Source organism: Carettochelys insculpta, chromosome 9, assembly GCF_033958435.1.
Source record: "Carettochelys insculpta isolate YL-2023 chromosome 9, ASM3395843v1, whole genome shotgun sequence".
NCBI classification, from domain to species: Eukaryota; Metazoa; Chordata; order Testudines; family Carettochelyidae; genus Carettochelys; species Carettochelys insculpta.
This window is the reverse complement of record NC_134145.1, coordinates 56872555-56890621: the sequence shown is the minus strand read 5'-3', so window position 1 is coordinate 56890621 and position 18067 is coordinate 56872555. Positions and strand designations below refer to the sequence as shown.

The following is an 18067-nucleotide window of genomic DNA, read 5'->3' as shown; positions in this document are numbered from 1 at the left end:
CAGTTTGGAAAAGAGGCGATTGAGGGGCGATATGATAGAGGTATATAAAATCATGAATGGTGTGGAGAAAGTGAATATAGAAAAATTATTTACCTTTTCCCATAATACAAGAACTAGGGGACACCAAATGAAATTGATGGGTAGTAGGTTCAAAACTAATAAAAGGAAATTTTTCTTCACACAGCGCACAGTCAACCTGTGGAACTCCTTGCCCGAGGAGGCTGTGAAGGCCAGGACTCTATTAGGGTTTAAAAAAGAGCTTGATAAATTTTTGCAGGTTAGGTCCATAAATGGCTATTAGCCAGGGATAAAGTATGGTGCCCTAGCCTTCAGAACAAGGGCAGGAGATGGATGGCAGGAGATAAATCACTTGATCATTGTCTTCTGTTCTCCTTCTCTGGGGCACCTGGCATTGGCCACCGTCGGCAGATGGGATGCTGGGCTGGATGGACCTTTGGTCTGACCCAGTATGGCCATTCTTATGTTCTTATGTAACACGCACATTTTTGTCAGTGAGGATGATTTAATTGTTGAAACCAAAGAGTGGATTCTCCATCTCTTGAGATCGTCAAATCAAGATTAGTCTCCTTTCAAGAAGAAATGCTTTAGCCAGAAATAAATTGAGCTCGGTACAGAAGTAACGTGATGAAATTTAATAACTTGTGGTCAGATGGGATTAGACTAGATAATCTAATTGTCTTTTCTGACTTTAAACCCTCAATCAACAGATGCTCTTGTTTTTTGAAGGACAAGGACAATAACATAGCTATTTTGCAGTGCTCACCAAACTCTTTAGGGTGTTGTAGAGAACTGTACAAATATCTACTATGCTCTAGTGAACTGCATTTTTACTGTTAGAAAATAATATATATTTGCAAAGCAGACAGGTATCGGTAGCTGGAGAAGCCATCACATTGACTTTTCTGACATCAGCCACTTCTAAAATCTGAATAATAACATTAATCATTTTGTAACAGAATTGAGCTCCTCTTTTCCTCCAAGTTCTTTCTCTCTCTGCCTCCACACCCAAGAAATTCTGGAATACAATCTTGAGAGTATTTAGTTTTCTCCATGTTTTTATTTTTTTTAAATCTCTCATAAAGACACTTTAATCTAACTTGGTTTGAGACGGTTTAGTAAGTCATTTAAAATAATTCCCATTCTGATGCTGTGAAATAAAGCTTAAAGCTATGAAGAAATTTTGTCTGGTGGTTGTAGGGTGCCTTTACAGATGTTCTAAGGAACAAGGAATCTGTATGTGGTGTGTGTTTATAAGAGGGTTGATGTGGCCCCAGGGATGACAGTGGAGAGAGTAGCACTGTATTTCATAATTCCATTAATAACTGTCTAATGAAATTCCTGTGGTATGGTGCCAGTGAGTTTTGGTCCTTCGTGGGGTGCAGCGATTGTCATTTTATCTTTGCTCTAGATATGACTGAGTGATATCTCTGTCTTAAGGTTTGAGTATTCCAAGCAGTTAAGCCTTGTGCATATGCTACCAACTTTCCTCAGGCAAGTTTAAATGTGCAACTGGCTTCAGATGTTACTTTTAAAGGTGGCATGATTTTTTAAAATAAGAAACTAGTTGTTCTCTTTGCAGAATGCCAGTAACAAAAGAAGTACAGCTCTTTGTTTCATTGTCCTACATACGATCTTTTAATTCTGAGAGACTAAAACAAAAGGCATGTTCCTCTTTAATTTTCAGAATGGTATCATTTTACAAAGATAACCTTTCCACTTTTTTAAGTAACCACATTGAAAAGAAGCTCACCTCTTTTTTTTTTGTTGGTGTGCATTTATAGGTGTCACCTTTAAATGGAGGAGCAGTTTGTTCTTTTTATGGTCACCTGCAGTTTCAGCTGAGTGATGCACCAAGCTTGCACCCACACCTATTGATCATTGTATACTAGAAGTGGTATGGTTTGCGACCTGGATATGTGATGGGAATAGCGAGCCTTGTAAAAGTAGAACTTGGATTCCTGATTTTCTGTAAAGTAGGAAGATGTACCGCTATGTAATGTGAAATCCCTTTAAAGTCAGTATTTGCCCTCTGGATTGAGAAAGGAAGTAAGGGTTTCTGGTGCAGAATAGTATTTATCTGATGGCTCTTGACTATCTAGGTGACTCAAAATGTGGGATCTTTATGTAAAAGCTGTTCAAACAATAAGGAAACGAAGAGGTGGCTTCTCTTAGTTTTCTGTATTAGTCATCACTTCCTGGCCTTCAAATCATCTGCCTGCACCCTCTGATATGAAGCATGTGGCTCTTCTGTCCCTGCCTGAGATGGGGCAAATGTAAACTTCTTCAATGTTGCATTGCCTTCAGCCTGTGCAGGGGAAATAAGCATTTTTATTGGAAGTAGGGCTGCAGTATACACCCATAATGATTTATCAATGTTGGATCATCATGCAATAATGCACTACACAGTCCTCTGCTGTCCTAAACCGCCTACGTGCACATGTGAATAGTGTCTTTGTTCTGGGTTGTTTGGAAGAATGTATGAGCTAATAGGTCTGATGGGAATTCAGTTTAGTTCCACTGTGCTAAAGGCCATGCTAATTCCCAGAGTCCTAAACTTTTCCTTCTTCCTTCTCTGCATAAAAGCAGAACGCTTCGAAAATTCAACCTGTTAAGTTATATGGGTGAAAGGCCACCTGCTAATTATCTTTAGTGAAGTGTTGCAGGCTTGGGTGTTTTGTGTTTTGGTGGTGACCTGTGCAGACTTTGTTTTCTTCAGGCCTCCTCTTTTCTCTTTGCAATGACGGTTGCATTTCGAAGCCCTTTGGGCAGGCATTAGAAATTAAAGTTAATTAATAAATGTTTCATAATGCACTTATTTTCCATTAAATGATATTTCATTGAATGCTTCCACTCAAATTGGAATGGAATTTGTTTGTCTATCTTCTGCTAGTGCCCCATGTAGAAAGCAGGCTAGTTTGTTTTTTTTTTTTTTTTTCCTCCTTCAAAGCTTAAAGTATCTCAAAGCACTCTAACTATCAGTGCAAGAGCATGGCCAGAAAGATTATCTCATAGACTGTGGCCCATTAAAATCCATTTTATTCAGACAGGGTATGTTGAGGGGAGCGTTATTTTGTCATTCATTTTGGAAAATGGGATGAACTCTCTAACTGACCCCTGGACTCCCATTGAAAGTGAGTAGAAAGTGTCCTTAATTCAGCATTCTGCCTGACAAATATCGGCCTCTCTGACCAACCCTTGGTACTTCAAGTCTGGTGTGAATTGTGTATGTACACCCTTCTTGTGTCCCATCATCTGCTAATGGTGTGACACCCCCTCCCCCAGCTTTGTTTTCTAGGGAATGGAATGACCTTCTCCTCTCAAAATTATTGTGGGCTCACCAGTGGTCCCTTCATCCTAATGAAGGGAAACATCCTAGTTCGTTCCGATAGAATGCTGAGTATGTTACACAAATTGAAAATTTGCAGAAGTTAACCAATTTGAAGTAAACTCCTAATTTTTTCAATACTGGTTGAACCTCTCTTGTCTGGCACCCTTGAACCTGACCGGTGCCAGACAAGAGAATGTTCCGGACCATTAGAGATCAGTATTTTCTAGCACATTACCAACACTTTGACTGCTTACAGGGCTATTAGAAGACATTTAGAGGTAAATTACAGCTAAATAACAGCATGGAACGCTGAGAGCCAAGACTGGTGGCTGGAAACAAACTTTATGGGACTGTGGCAAACTTGGCCACAACCATGATAAGTGGTCATCTGAATAACTAAAATCATGCCGTATTACAGATGTTGCCAGATGAGACAATTCTGGATCAGAGAGATTCAACCCTTATATACAGTACTGACCTAGCCACTTACTTTTCTGTGTGGCTTATGGGCAGGGATGCAGCCATAATCCTGGAGTTCCAGTATCTTAAACTGCTCTTTTCCTTCCCATTGGCAGCATTAGAGCATAAAGTACCACCATCCCTGCTCCACTCACTGTTTATTCTATCCAGAAGTCTTGTGCCTGATTGTTCAGCTCTGTGCTCTAGTTATGTTGTAGCCTTGAGTAAGGGATGCTGAATTTTGTACCAAGGCTTGAGGAAGTGAGATACAGTCCTACTGTACAATCCCACTATATTTCTGACTGGCGGGGAGCGGGGGAATTGTAGGATCAAAGTAGAGACAGATGAAGTCAAACTTAAGGAGTGATGGGTGAAGTTGGGCGCAGGGAGAAAAGAGCAGAATTGAGGGACGATTAAGAGCAAAAGGGGGAGTGGGCAGGGGGAATACTGCTACTACTTACTTAAATCCTTTTACTCCGGGTGGAGCATCGGTCATCAAGTCTCCTCCACTTCACTCTGTCTTGGGACAAAACTTCTAACTGACCCTAGGAGTACCCTAGTTGTTGTCCTTCAGTCTCCATAGATGTTCTCCATGTTGTCTGAGGTGTGGAGAAACTGCTTTTGTGTGCATGTGCTCTGGAGGAGAGATGTAGTCAGAACAAGAAAGAGGGAGAGATGCTCACATTAATTCTGCTAATTCAGTGGTGGTGGTGATCCGGAATAAAATTCAGGGAAATAACAGTGGAAGTATTTCCAATTTCTTTTTTTAACATCCATACTGAACCAGAACATGGCAGTTAGTCAATAATTTAGCATATCTGTCTGGAAGGTGAAGTGCGCACACATTTCCAAGACAAATGTATCCAGTAGTTTGCAGAGCTAACTTTGGAGTTAATTTGAAAACAGACTTTGGAGTTAATTTGAAAACAGATGGTACTTTCACAACCAGTGCCCTATCTCCCAAAATACTGTATGTTGCCATCATTAGTGCCAGTGTTAAAGTTGACACTTTAAATTGTGAGCATTTGGTTTGTGTTTGCATGAGCAGTTTCCAACCTTTTCAAAATGGTGACCCATTTTAACAATCCAGTAAGACTTTGTGGTGACCCAAGGCAATTCAGACCCGGGGGTGGGAGTGTTCTTAAACCCCTCACAGCCCCCAACCACCCCTCTACTCCCCAGGCTTAAACCCCTCACAGCCCCAAACCGCACGCCCCCACTTCACACAAGCTCTGCTGCTTCCCCCAACTGCTCCTTCACTGGGCCACTGCTCACACCTCCTCTGCATGTCTCTCCCCAGCCCTCCCACGCCCTTCACCCACCTGCAGTGCAGGCAGCCTTCTACCCTGCACTGCAGGTAATGAAATGGGACTCAGTTTAATTGGTTTAACAGCTGGATCCCTCCTGCTGGCTGTTAGATCAATTAAATCGAGTTCCATTTCAGCGTGACAGGGCAGGGACGGGGAGCCGGAGGAAGAGTCAGGCGGCAGTGTCCGGAGCCGAAAGTGGCTCCTTAAAGAGCTGCATGCGGCTCACAGCTGCCTAGCCAGTGATCCTTACCAAATCTAACGGCAGCCCATGTTTGGGTCAGGACCCAGAGGCTGGGAATCCCTGCTTTGCACCTTGTTGGGACTGAATAGCACATCACATCTCTCTTACTCAAAATGCTACTTCCCCTGCACAACGCCTGAGCCTTTGTGCATTGAATCTGAGATGCTGAAGTTTGGAAAGGGATGCACTAACATCACCAAACACCTCTGTGTGAAGTAGTTGCTCTCTAGTTTATATTGCAGCAGCTAGTGCCCCTGCGCACACCTGAGATGGTGGTGTTTGGTTTATCTGATACGCTGGTTTTATCTCTGCTTTTCCCCATTCTGTTGTGCCCATGTTGTGAGACCCTTAAACTTCTTCTTGTCCCCCAAGGAAAGGCAGAGCGGCATGCTGTGGAGATGGCATGAAAGAGTGTTTTCATCATGGGCCTCTTCCCCAGAAAAGTGGAATTGCCATGTTTCCGCTGCGTTTGGTTTTGTATACAACTGGTTCTAGAAAGGAGCAGCATTTGACTCTCCGAAGTCAACACAGCCTCAGATCTGGCTTGAGAGGTCACCCATAAAGGCTGTAATCTCAATTAGTCGAAGTTTATGTCAGTGCAGAAAGTAGGTTGATGTGACTGAATGTTGTGCACAACTCAATCCTGCTTGTGTTCTACCAGTAGATCACAGAGACAATGAAGAGATCTCTTCCTTTAGATATGAATTGAAGTGGGGACGTGTATGTCAGTGGCACTCTAAGAAAATGACTCTGACTTGCTTGCTTTTGAGTTGTTTCCTGTCTGCCTTATTCATATTTTTGATAAATCTGCCTTTTAAAAAAAACTTTGTCATGTGAATAAACTCAAGCTGGTTAACATGAGCACTCTCTCACATGTCCTTTCCCTTTCCTTCCCTTCCCTTCCCTCTTCCTCAGTCAGGTATACAATGAATCATTAGTGGATGGTGGTCTCTCCCAGTGCTGGTTGGTTACTGTCTTGATACTTAGTGTAGAGCAGACTCATATCTTTTAGTTAAGATTTTGGCTTTTGGCTTTTCTGAATCAATACCAGCTCTCCCTCTGCACAAATTACATTGTTCTAGAGTATATCTATACAAGAGGTTCTCAACTAGGGATTCATATACCCCTGGGATATACAAAAGTTTTCCAAGTGTATGTCCCAGTGTTTCTCAGCCTGGGGATCACAGAGCAGGTTTATGGGTGTTGGAAGTGCCAGGCCAGTGTTAGTAGGGTGGCAAGCAGAGCATTTGCTTGGAGCCACACGTCACAGAGAGCCCCATGAAATCCTAGGCCTAAGTCCTTGACAGCATCCCTTACACTTTAGAGTTCTGAAGGAGGTTCTATAGTCTAGAAAGGTTGAGAACCACTGGTCTACGCTACAGATGTCTGCAGACCCACCTACATTTCTCAGTTCAAAGAGGTGTAGTCCTTGACCAAAGTATCTGGGGCAGCAGCATCTACTAGTATAGAGACAATTATATGAGTTAAAAACTGCACTTCTGCCAGGATAAGTTTTTCATTCAAGGCTGAAATATGCTGATTAAATGCAGCTTTGTTGGTATGAGCTGCCATTACTTTAGGAGCACCTTGCTAGCAGATCTATATAGCAAAGCTCTCCTAGTGTAGACATGGCATTGGAACAGTCCCTTCCTAGTTCTGCTCTATACCTAAGCGGCATAAATTATGCTGCGTGCAGCCTCTCTTCCTTCTGGGTCAGTACATCTAAAATAAACTCTTACTGTTTGTTTAATTTAGACATCAGTGAAAGGTGCTGGATTAGCAGCAGCTGGATAGTAAGCCACTGTATTACCTCTACTGTTGTGGGACAGAACTGAGCTGGTGATCAGAGGTGTCCCATTACCAGCTCCCCTGTAACATATTTATTCTTTACAGTTAAATTTTTCAGCTCCCGATGCCTCACTGATTTCATTAAATTTTTATTCCATTGAATCAGTCCAGGCCTGTTTTGAGTTGACTGACCAATGTTCCAGACCTTCATTATCAGTACTGAAGATGTTAATAATTAGAATATTTTAAGGATATGTTTGCAGGAAGATTGTTTACATATATGGCTTTTTGTAAGTCTTGGTACTAAAGCTGTTGTAAAATTATGGTGTTCAAGAGACTAGAGTCAGGTCCCTTTTCATTGGTGTAGTAGTGTCACCTGGGATTCAGTGAACATGGGATATGGCTATATTATGCAGTTTTTAGTGACAAGGCTGTGTTGACACAGCCCTATCACTACAACTCAGTAGCTACATCTATACTAGAGCGTTTTGTCAACAAAATTCATGGAGCATCCACAATAAAAATATGTTCTGTCGACTGTAAATCGACAGAATGTGCCACTTTTGTCGGCCGGCAGGCAGGACACCATGAGGCAGAACACCTTTCTCGACAGAACGTGTCAACAAAAAAGCCATGTGGATGCTCTGGGGAGCCCTCTGTCCAAAGACAGGGCTTCTGGGTCACCTGGTAGCCCTTTGCGCTGTGCTTCCAGTTGTCTGCCCTGTTGACAGTGTGCATCGATGGAGTGATCTGCTTTTGTGTGTGGCTGCGATCTGTTCATAGAAGTTTTGTCAGAAGATATCTTCTGACAGTAATTGCTGTTGACAGATCGCTCTAGTGTAGACATAGCTAGTGTGCGTAATTACTGTTTCCACTCTTAACAAGGGGGTTTTGCTTTGTCAGCAGAACAGACTCCTGCTGACAAAGCAGTGTTAATATGCATTTGCCATCGCAAAACTTTGTGTTTTGGGGAAGTGGGGAGGTAAGCCTCCATGAACAGCAAGTGTAGACAGCCACGGAGAGTTATTTCCTTTCCCCTCCCACTGTAGAAATCAGCCTTTCTGTGCTGAAGGTTGATCTACTAGCTGGATGCATGCAGAATCTGGTTGCACTGTTCTGGTCTTAGAGGTAGCAGTAGGAACTCTCTTGCACCTCTCTGTCCCATCTGTGCTAAAATATATTGCCTTAACAATTAATTGTTTCTAAAAAGTAAGCAGTTCAGATAGTCACCGTGACAGGATTCTGGTCAGGAAGACTTTGACTGACTCGGTTGCCTTTTGTTTATGTCCAACAAGATCCAGCTCCTGAGGGAATTCCTGTTGAAGTGGGTTGTGTTTTCAGGTTGTTGGCAGCAGATCAAAGGAAAGAAAAAAGTATTTTGGCTGGAATCCAGTAGGTAAACAAAAAGGTAGAGAGACATTCTATTGTGGATTGGCATATATTCTTATAGAGGATCTGGAGTAGAGCACGTTCTGATTAAAAGAATGTGTGGTGTGATAGATTTGTAAGGGGTTGGCTTTTGCAGAGGGTGGGGAAGGGGAAGGTATATATGTCAGGTTCTCAGACGGGAGGAGTGGTGGCATAGCCTTTGTATTTTGAAGAAATTCATATTGATTTGGGCCTGAATCTTAGGCATGAACTGTCTTTCTAAATCATTAAAGGTGTCCAGTTTTATTTGAAGTACATCCTTCTCACCCTTTCTCCCATTAGAAGCGTTTAGCGAAAGCATTGGATCTACCAGGAGGACACATTGCAGTATGCAGGAAGAGTAAAAGGAAACTGATTTTTCAAAGTATGGCATGGTGAGGATGAGTGGATCGGTAATAGAAGAGAATGGTAGTCTATACTTATCTCGTAAAGGCATCTGGTCACAACTGAGCACTTGTAGCAAGAGTGCCAGCTGGCGGGATGTTTTCATGATGTGAATTATCCATCCATTCTGAAGAGTCAGGGTACAAGGAGGCCTTTTGTGTGTAAGTATTTCTAACTCTGAATACAAGTGAGAGTCTTTTAAAAGATCTAATAGCATCTGTTTGCATTTTCCATTCCATATTTGCAGTTTTCAGCATGTTGCATTTCCTGATATCACTGCTGCTATTCTAGGGGGCTGGCCAAAATTTTCCTTCTCATCACCTTTTAAGTGCTGATAACCACGTTCAATCCCTTAAATGGTGGTAGAGGTTTGTTACTACTTACTCTTCCATGGTAATATTGTTTTGGGAGTCTGTTTGTGGAAACGTTCTCTGAGTAGTGCCCTATCTGAATACCCACAAAACTAGTTGCATATTTCCATTATCTTCAAACACTCCTCAATTTTGCACTTAGAGAGTAAAAGACTACATGTACAATGTCTCTAATGATGATTCAGGGGTTCAAAGCTCTGGTTCATGGCAGTCTGTGTCAGCATATGCCTGCAGTTGAAGAATTTCATTTTTTATGAAATGAACACAGCCCTCCTTTTATCCAATGCTAATCTTGTTGCTTTATTCGTATGCCCAAAGAGGGGAATCCACTCACCTCCATGGAGATTTGAAATAAAGCTTTTTTTTTTTTTTTTAAAGGCTTTTTGGCATTTGGAATGTTAAAACTGCTATTGGTCTCTTAAATTGTTTAGAGACATTAGTTATACCTTGTTTAGCCCAGGTCCTGCTCCCACCATGTTTGAATAGTGTAGCTCAGATTCCATAGGGCAGTTTTAAGACTCCTTGTACCCTCAGGGAAAATGAGTTGTTTTGAAGAGAGTGAGAAATCTCTTTCAGATGAATTAAAGGAGATGCAATTGCAACTCTGGGGCAAGTCGCAAATCCTTACAAGAAATGGCTACAGGAATGAGCTAAACAGAACTAATTTTATTTTTAACGTAAGTTTTTAGATGTCTCCTTTCATTATGGCATCTGTCTTCATTTGTTTAAGCATAAGAATTGGGGGCTGTGGTTGAGTTGAGAGTTGCAAAACTAGACTTATGAGCAGATCTGCATTTCAAAATTATGTCAATTTATGTTGCTACACAGCCACTGCAGTAATTAAATTGGTTTTGCATGTCCACACTAGCAGCTTCTGTTGCCAGTGTGCATCCTCACCAAGAGTGCTTGCACCAGTTCAGCTGTCAGTGTGGGGCATTATGAGTTGCTGAGCATCCGGGCCTCACTACCTAGGGCTGATAGCTGGAATCACCTATGTAAACCATGCAGTGTCCATACTGAGACTGTGTCAACCTAGCTACATCAAGTTAAGCGTTGCACCTCTCATGGAGGTGCAGTTATTAATTCACTGTAGTGGATGACTTACATTGTTGGGGGAGGAGCACTATTGTAGTGTGGATGCTTAGAGTTAGGTCTACATGGGCTGCATGACATCAACCTAACTGATGTAGACGAGGCCTGTGTGTTTGTTCACTCTTTCAATACAGATATTTTTATTCACCTTGGGCCTACATTTTCAAAAATGACTAATGTTTATAGGTTTGTTTGACATCTGGACACCTCAAGGAGACCTAATTTTTAGAAGATAGGTGTTAACACTTTCTGATATCCAAGCCCGTTTAAGGGCTTTCCTTGCATTTTCCATGGTGGTGCACACCTAATTATTAGCCAGTCCTCCTCCTCCACCATATGTGGTCTCACACTTCAGTGATCTTCTTTAATGAACAGCTGACATTCTTCCTGCACAGTGAATGCTCACACCCCTAGCTAGAAATCAAACACCTTTGCTCCAGTCTAGTATTATTAAAGGCACCTGGCACAGGCTAGGGTTTTCTTAAGTTGAAGTTAAAGCCTCTTTCCAGTGCCCTACATTATTATTGAAAGATCTTAGTTTAGTAATAACATGATGTAAATTAGTTATCACAGAAAAGACTTCACTAGATCATTAAATAAAGTTAGAATACAGCCCTGGGGAGTCATGTTTAGCACACCTTTGCAGTCAATGTAAAGAGGGAGAAGTGTGTCTTAACATCACATCATCAGGTCCTCGGGAAACTGGGTAGTTCCAACAGGATTTTTCCAGGACCACTTTTACGCATTGTTAAATACCCCTTCAGTGTACACTGACTCCAGAGTCCAGTTAAAGAATATGTTAATTAGTGTGACTCCTCAAAGGAATGTTATAAAATCATCAAATGTTCTGGTGAAGACAAGCACAGTGTTGTACTCTTCCTGTGGAATAAATGGTTTCTTTTCACCTGGTCTCTTCAGTGTGTAGAATAGTTTATAAGTTCTGTATACTCCCTTGGAATAATGGGTGGAACTGGGAAATGTGATCTTACTCCTAAGACCAGTATGTAACTATACAAAACATCTTAGCACCTACTGGGTGGTTATTTGCATACTTTGCAGCTAGATTTTTTTAGATGTCTGTTTGCAGTCTTTAGGAAACAGTACGAGGAAATAACAAGCAGTCCTGTTACATCTTAAAAACGAACACATTTATTTATTAGGTAATGAACTTTCATGAGTAAGTTGGTCTTACTTATGAATGCTCCTTACCTAATAAATAAATTTGAGAGTCTCTAAGGTACAACAGGACTGCTTGTTGTTTGTGAAGCTTCAGACTAACACAGCTAGCCCTCTGAGTACGTGGGAAAGGGGAGTAGTAAGAGTGTGAGGAAAAGGGAACCTTTTGGCAAATTACAGAAACATGGCTATTCCACATGGCAGATTTGTTTCACTTTAGAAGATCTCTGCTGTGGATCTTGTAAGTTTTTTTTGGGAAGTATTGGCTGCAAGCTAAGCTCATTAGAGCATTTTATTTTTGATTTTCATCTCAACACAGAATTCCACTCTCCTTCATTCTCAGTATTCTTTTCAAATATCACTTTCCTTTCTTCTCTGTTGCCACCAGAAATAATCTTTTTGATGGTGGCTGAATATTGCTTTTATTCGGTGCAAGGGGAATGTAATAGTGTAGGAGAACTTGATTCTCCTGGTCCCTGTGATGTCATAGGTGTATCCAAATGAAAGGAGTGAGGCATTTTCAACATTGTGTCTGAAGTTTTTAGTTTCTTTGGACAGACCTCAATTGTGTTGTGTTCTTGCTTGTTTTATTTCACTTTACTCCTAAAAGAGCTCTTGGTTTCTTTGCCTCATGAATCTTGATAGTCCTGTGAGTTCCACATGCAGGTCCCATTAAGTTCTTCCTGTAGCTGAATGTGGTGAGGCTTATTTCCAGGTTTTGCAGCCTCGGCTCAAAAGGGTAAGAATCCATCTTGGCTTTCTTGCCTTTAGGCCTGTTGAAGGATTTCAGGCATCTTTGGCCTGGTGACCAGATTCTGAACCAATGTTGGAATCTTGTAAAATTGATTTTCAAGAAATAATCCAAAGAACAAAGTATCTCAAATGTCTGGTTACTTTGAAGCACTTATTTTTTTATGAGTATTGTTTTTGGAATTGATTGTCTGAAATATAGGCGCTTGGCAGAAGTAGAAAACCTGAGTTAAACCAGACTACTTTATGCTTAAGCAATTCTCGTTTTCTCCTCATCAAATACCACACTTTCCCCAGATCAACATCAAGGTATTGTGGTCTTCCTTTCGGTTGCCTATCTGTAGTATTCCAGATACGCTCTGTGCACTTATGACATTGCTAATTATTTCACTCTTGCTAGATCGCACAAGTTCTGGCAGCAGTTTTGTATAGAATAGCCATTCAAGTTAATAGAAAATAGATGTGATAGAGAAAGAAGCTGCTTGCATGTGTCTTTCTGGAACTTTGCACTGAGGAGAGAATGAATTGGATAACATTAATCAGGATCTGGTTATCGACACCTTATAGGTTCTAGCTTGTATGAGCACAGTTTAAATTGTGGCATCAGGGTTATTCCTGGGTTTTGCATATGTAATAAAAGACAGTTTAAGTGACCTACTGAAAACTACCAATGTATCAGTAGCAGAACAGGAATAAGAAGTCAGGTGTTGACTTGCCTTTCAATCCCATGCCTACCGCTTTGGGTCACAGATAGTTTGTTTAGATTGTAAACACCATGGTGTAAGAATTGTTGTTTTTGTTGTTTGTGGACACAGTGTCTAGCATGATGGTGTCCTCTGGTTGCGACCACAATTAGATATCATTTTGTAGAAATACATTTTGAAGTTTTATGTTGGCTTTCAAAAAAACGTGTATGCCTTTAAGACTGATACCAGAAAGTACTGCGTTCACTTATTTCTTCGCTTTCTCTCTGGTACAAAGTCTGCAGGAGTCTCATTCCTTTTTTATCCTGTATTGCAGTTTTATTTTATTTTGATGTATATCTACACAGGCTTTTGACGTTTGAAATGAAGACCTTTATGGTCAGGTCAAACTAGCTATAGTCTTCTGTTTTAAGAGCACCCTTTCATGGCGCTTTCTTGGTGTTATTCATTAAGTCAGTAGATTGGTTGTGTTCATATTTTGGAGTAAGCAAGATTACTTAGGTGTTCAGTATATTCTAAGCCCATAATGTGATCTTCCTTAAAATGTAAGGGTACATGAGAAGTTCTATTGATGCTCAATTACTTTCTTCAAAATCCATTACTTTAGTGCTTACTTTAAAAGGCAATGTTTTGGTTTGAGACACAACAAATGATCAAATATTTGCATTCCCTTCTGTCTGATTCTGTTGCGCATGGGTGACTACTGCTGTGTGTGCTCTTGTTGGCACTGATGCTGATAAAAAAGCTTTAATTGAGATGTCAAGTATCAGAGGGGTAGCCGTGTTAGTCTGGATCTGCAAAAGCAACGTGGGGTCCTGTGGCACCTTATAGGCTAACAGAAATAAGCTTTTGTGGGCAAAGACCCACTTCGTCAGATGCAGGTAGTGGAAATTTGCAGAGGCAGGTATAAATAGGCAGGCCAGAGCAAGTCTAGCTAAATACAAAAGCAGTTTCTCCTTTCTTGGTGTTCACACCTCCAGATCAACTGCTGGTAGTAGGCCTCACCCTCCCTGACTGAGTTAACCTCATTGTCTCCAGCCTTGCTCTGGCCTGCCTATTTATACCTGCCTCTGCAAATTTCCACTACCTGCATCTGACGAAGTGGGTCTTTGCCCACGAAAGCTTATGCTCATACATTTCTGTTAGTCTGTAAGGTGCCACAGGACCCCTCATTGCTTTAACTGAGATGCTTCACCTTAGAAACTGGAGTCTCCAAGCTCTCCATTTCGTTGGTGTATTTGCCTCTCTTCAGCGAGCGGAAGTGATCCGCCGGGTAATGTGAGAGGAGGACTGCATTTATGAAATGCCTGGTTTCTCTCAGAATGTCAGAAGCAAAAAACATTTCTGGAGTCACTAGCAGCCTACAGTGGTTATCTGTGTAAGAAAGATGCTGGGGTTTAACTTGTGGTAAGATATAAAAACCAAAACCAAAACACTTTAGTTAAATTGATGGAAATGAGTTTGTCCTCTCAGCCTTTTTCATTTCAGACAGGATTATTTTGATTCGGCTGAAGTTACTAGCTTTTTAATTTAAAGTGAAGAAATAAGATGTTCTTAAACTGGTGGCTACTCAGGGTATGTCTGCACTACAGCTATAACTGTAGCTAGGTGTCTTTCACACCATAATGTAAATCAAGGGGGGGGAACATTTTTTGTGTTGGGACCACTGACCCACAGAAAAATCCGTTGGGAGCCCCATGCAAGTAAGAAGCAAAAAACCCACCCTTACAGGTAGGGCCCCCAATCTCAAGGTGGAGCCAGAAATGAGGGGTTCAGTGCATGGGAGCAGGCTGCTGGTGAGTGGACTGGAGGGAGTGCGAGGTATGGGCAGGAATTAGGACAAAGAAGTGGTCTGGGGACAGGGATGGGGCAGCAGGAATGTGTTGGAGTTGAGGTGACTGGGTGGGAGGAAGGGTGCAGGAGCGGGCTGGAGATAGGAGAATGGGGCCTGGAAGAAGAGGTGCCAAAGCAGGTAGGTGTGAGGAATCTGGGCGGGAGGGGTTAGGGGATGGCATTCAGCTTGGTGAGAGCTGGGAGGAGAACTTGTGTTCTGTGTGGCTCTGCATGCTGCAAGGAAGCTGGCCAGTGGAAGTGACTGGGGTGCAGTGCCTGCAGGGAACACTTCCATGTAGCACACAGAGGCACTCTTCCCTGCAGAGCCTACTGGGTTGGCTCAGAACTCTCACTTCCCCAGGTGAAGCTGGTACATGCTGCCATTCCAGCCTAATTCTAGCACTATCTCGCACCGCTACAGCAGGGCGATGGGAGAAGCCCCAAGCCTTGTGCCTCAAGAGCAGGATGCAACATATATTCACCATCCCTGGTGTAGATGTTTCATACATTAGCAGGAGGCATTTGCCTGTGGCTGTAGTTAATCACCTCTTTGGCAGGTCAGTAAGTTGAGTGACACAATTCCCTATAAGGGCTAGGTCAGTGTACCACAGTGCTCAAAGTGCAAAAGTTTTCACGTTCCTGAGTAGCCTGGAAGTGAAGGCATGGACCAGGCATTAATTTAATATAACTAAATGTGATTTAGAGAGATCTCAAGTTAAAACAGTGCAAAAGCAGATGGAGATAAGGCCTAGGATATCTATTGTCTCAATCAGTTAAAACCATTTCAGAGTTTCCATTCTAAAGACAGGATCCGTGGTTACCACAAATACAGTAATCCCTCGATTTACGCCGAGGTTGCATCCTGGAGGTTAATGCGAGTTAAGTGTAAATCTGCATCACGCTTCTTGAGGGGTTACTGTACTGCTTTGTTGAGCAATAGTTTTGGAGAGGTATCAGAGATGGAGTTGATGGTAAAAGGTAGTATATATCTGGAGAGCATAGATTGAACATCCAAGAGTATTTGTGGACAAAATATGTCTAATACCGCCTATCTAAACTCCTTTTGTGTGTTTTAATGTGTGTAGCTTTAAGTTTTCTATGTGGTAGCTGTCGGTTTGCAGTTAATTCAAAACCCAGCATATATTTAGCTCCAGGATTTGTTCATCAGTGAGGAAGGTGATTGAAGTATTTTAATGGTCCCTATCACTTTAACTGTTTAGAGCACTGACGAATAACTGCCACTTCTCTGCTACTAACCATTGTTTGTTGTGTGCAGATTCACAGAGGTGGTGATGTTCTCAGTGGCAGGGCAAGCGAGCCCATACTATAGCCCATTCTCTAGTGGCTGAGTAGTAGAGAAACAGTTCTTTCATTTGTGGACAGACCATTGATAAACTCCATTTTTCTCTGCTTGGAACCCGGGCTGGGGAACAGGAGCCAACGCATACAGTAACTATTGTCCTCTAAAGCTGCACTGTGGAGTGGTGGAAGTTTCAAGGCTTGGCTGAAATTCCTTACAACTGTGTTAACAAAAGTACTTATGTTTCTGAACAGTCCAGCTCCTGACTGCATTTCCAGTGGAGAAAGGATTTCTCACCCCCCACCCCCAGAGACATGGAGCAGTTAAAAATGTTTCTCCACGTAGGAGGTTTCCACAGAATCTCTTGACTTGGCAAAGGGTGAACGAAGGCTGGATTCCTATTGTTCTGTTTTGCCACCTTCACACCCTGTAGCTCTTAGTGGAGAGAGTATTAGTCCGTTTGGAGTGTTCTGTTCTAATGGCATTCGCTGAAACATCTGCACTTCATCTTCGGTACAGGGCAGGAATGCCATAGACCAAAGCAAGGAATGTGGCAGAACGTTGAGAAGTGTGAATCCCCTGGGTGGCTCATGTGTGCACTGTGGGGGTGGATGTTCCGGTCACCGGAAAGAATCCGTTAGGGAGGATTATTTGCTGATTGGCACAGACCCGTTGGGAGATAAGTACGGGGTGGGAAGGTCATTTTACTGGGGGGTGAAGGGGAAAAAGGTGGCAAAAGGAAGAGCAGCAGCTTTCATTTGTAAATCCCTAAATTATCCTTAATTTGAAAAAAGTGTTTTCAGAGACTCTGAGCTTGTTGTCCAGGATCTTCTGTGCTTCCCAGGGGATGAGCTTTTTAAGTGCACAGGAAGTGGGGTGAGGCAGGGCAGGTTCTTCAGTATGTGCTAGATAAGTGTTCTTCACTGCAAGGCCCATGAGCCAAGGAAGGTTCACATGTACCCTAGTGCAGCCCCCTGTCCATCTCTGTTGTCCACTAAGGCAAGCTGCTGCCTTCCCCGGTTCAAAGCCCTTTCCAGAAGTGGCCAGCCCACTCCCACGGTCTGGCGGGGAGGGAGCAGAGGTATCTGCATTCTGCTCCAGCCTGCCGGCACCAGCCTGGGGAGCAGGGAACTGTGACCAATGAGAATTGTGGAGGCTGTGCCTGAAGAGAGGGGAGGCAGACAGAGCTATGTGCCCCCCTCCAGGGACCCCAGGGGCACATTGGTCTCTTCCAGGAGTGGTGTGGGGCCAGGGCTGTGCCCAAAGTAGATGGTGCCCCCTCACTCACCACAAATCTCTGCCCTACCCCTGAGCTTGCATTCTACACAGCTGCTTGGAGCCAGCACCTCATACCCCTTCGTGCACTTCAAGCCCCTGCCCCAGCTGTGAGCCAGCACCCACAACTCCTTCTAGACACTGTACCATGTGTGCCAGCCCGGACGCTCCCTTTCAAATTCAGCAGCATCCCACCCCTGTGCTATGTAGGTGCATGCTGCAAGAGAACAATGTTGAAAGCATTGACCTCCTCTTTTCTAAATAACAATCAATTAACTCCTGATTTCTAAGTGACAGTAGGTTTCAGGAATGGGTTTTGTGAACTAGTTGCTCTCTTTGGACTCATTAATATTTGTCAGTGGTTAGTCTGGGATTCATAACTAGACTAGATTTTATAACCCACAAAATTAAGATGTAGTTAATCCTGAGACATTAAGATTTTTTGTTTTATCAGACTTTGCTGCAGTTCTTCAGACGCCCATGAAAACAAATGTGAATGTTGCTCGGCCTTGGTAGGCAACCATTTATGTGTCTGGAGGTCACATGAGTTTTGAGGCACTGTGGTCTGATGTTTAGTATGGTATAATATAGAAATTAGATTAATGTT

At 42.6% G+C, this 18067-nt stretch overlaps 1 protein-coding gene across 1 annotated transcript in view; it reads left to right on the top strand.

Moving 5' to 3' along the window:
- LAMC1 (laminin subunit gamma 1) overlaps nucleotides 1-18067 on the top strand; it is a 141383-nt gene that overhangs the window by 77098 nt on the left and 46218 nt on the right. The window lies entirely within an intron of this gene.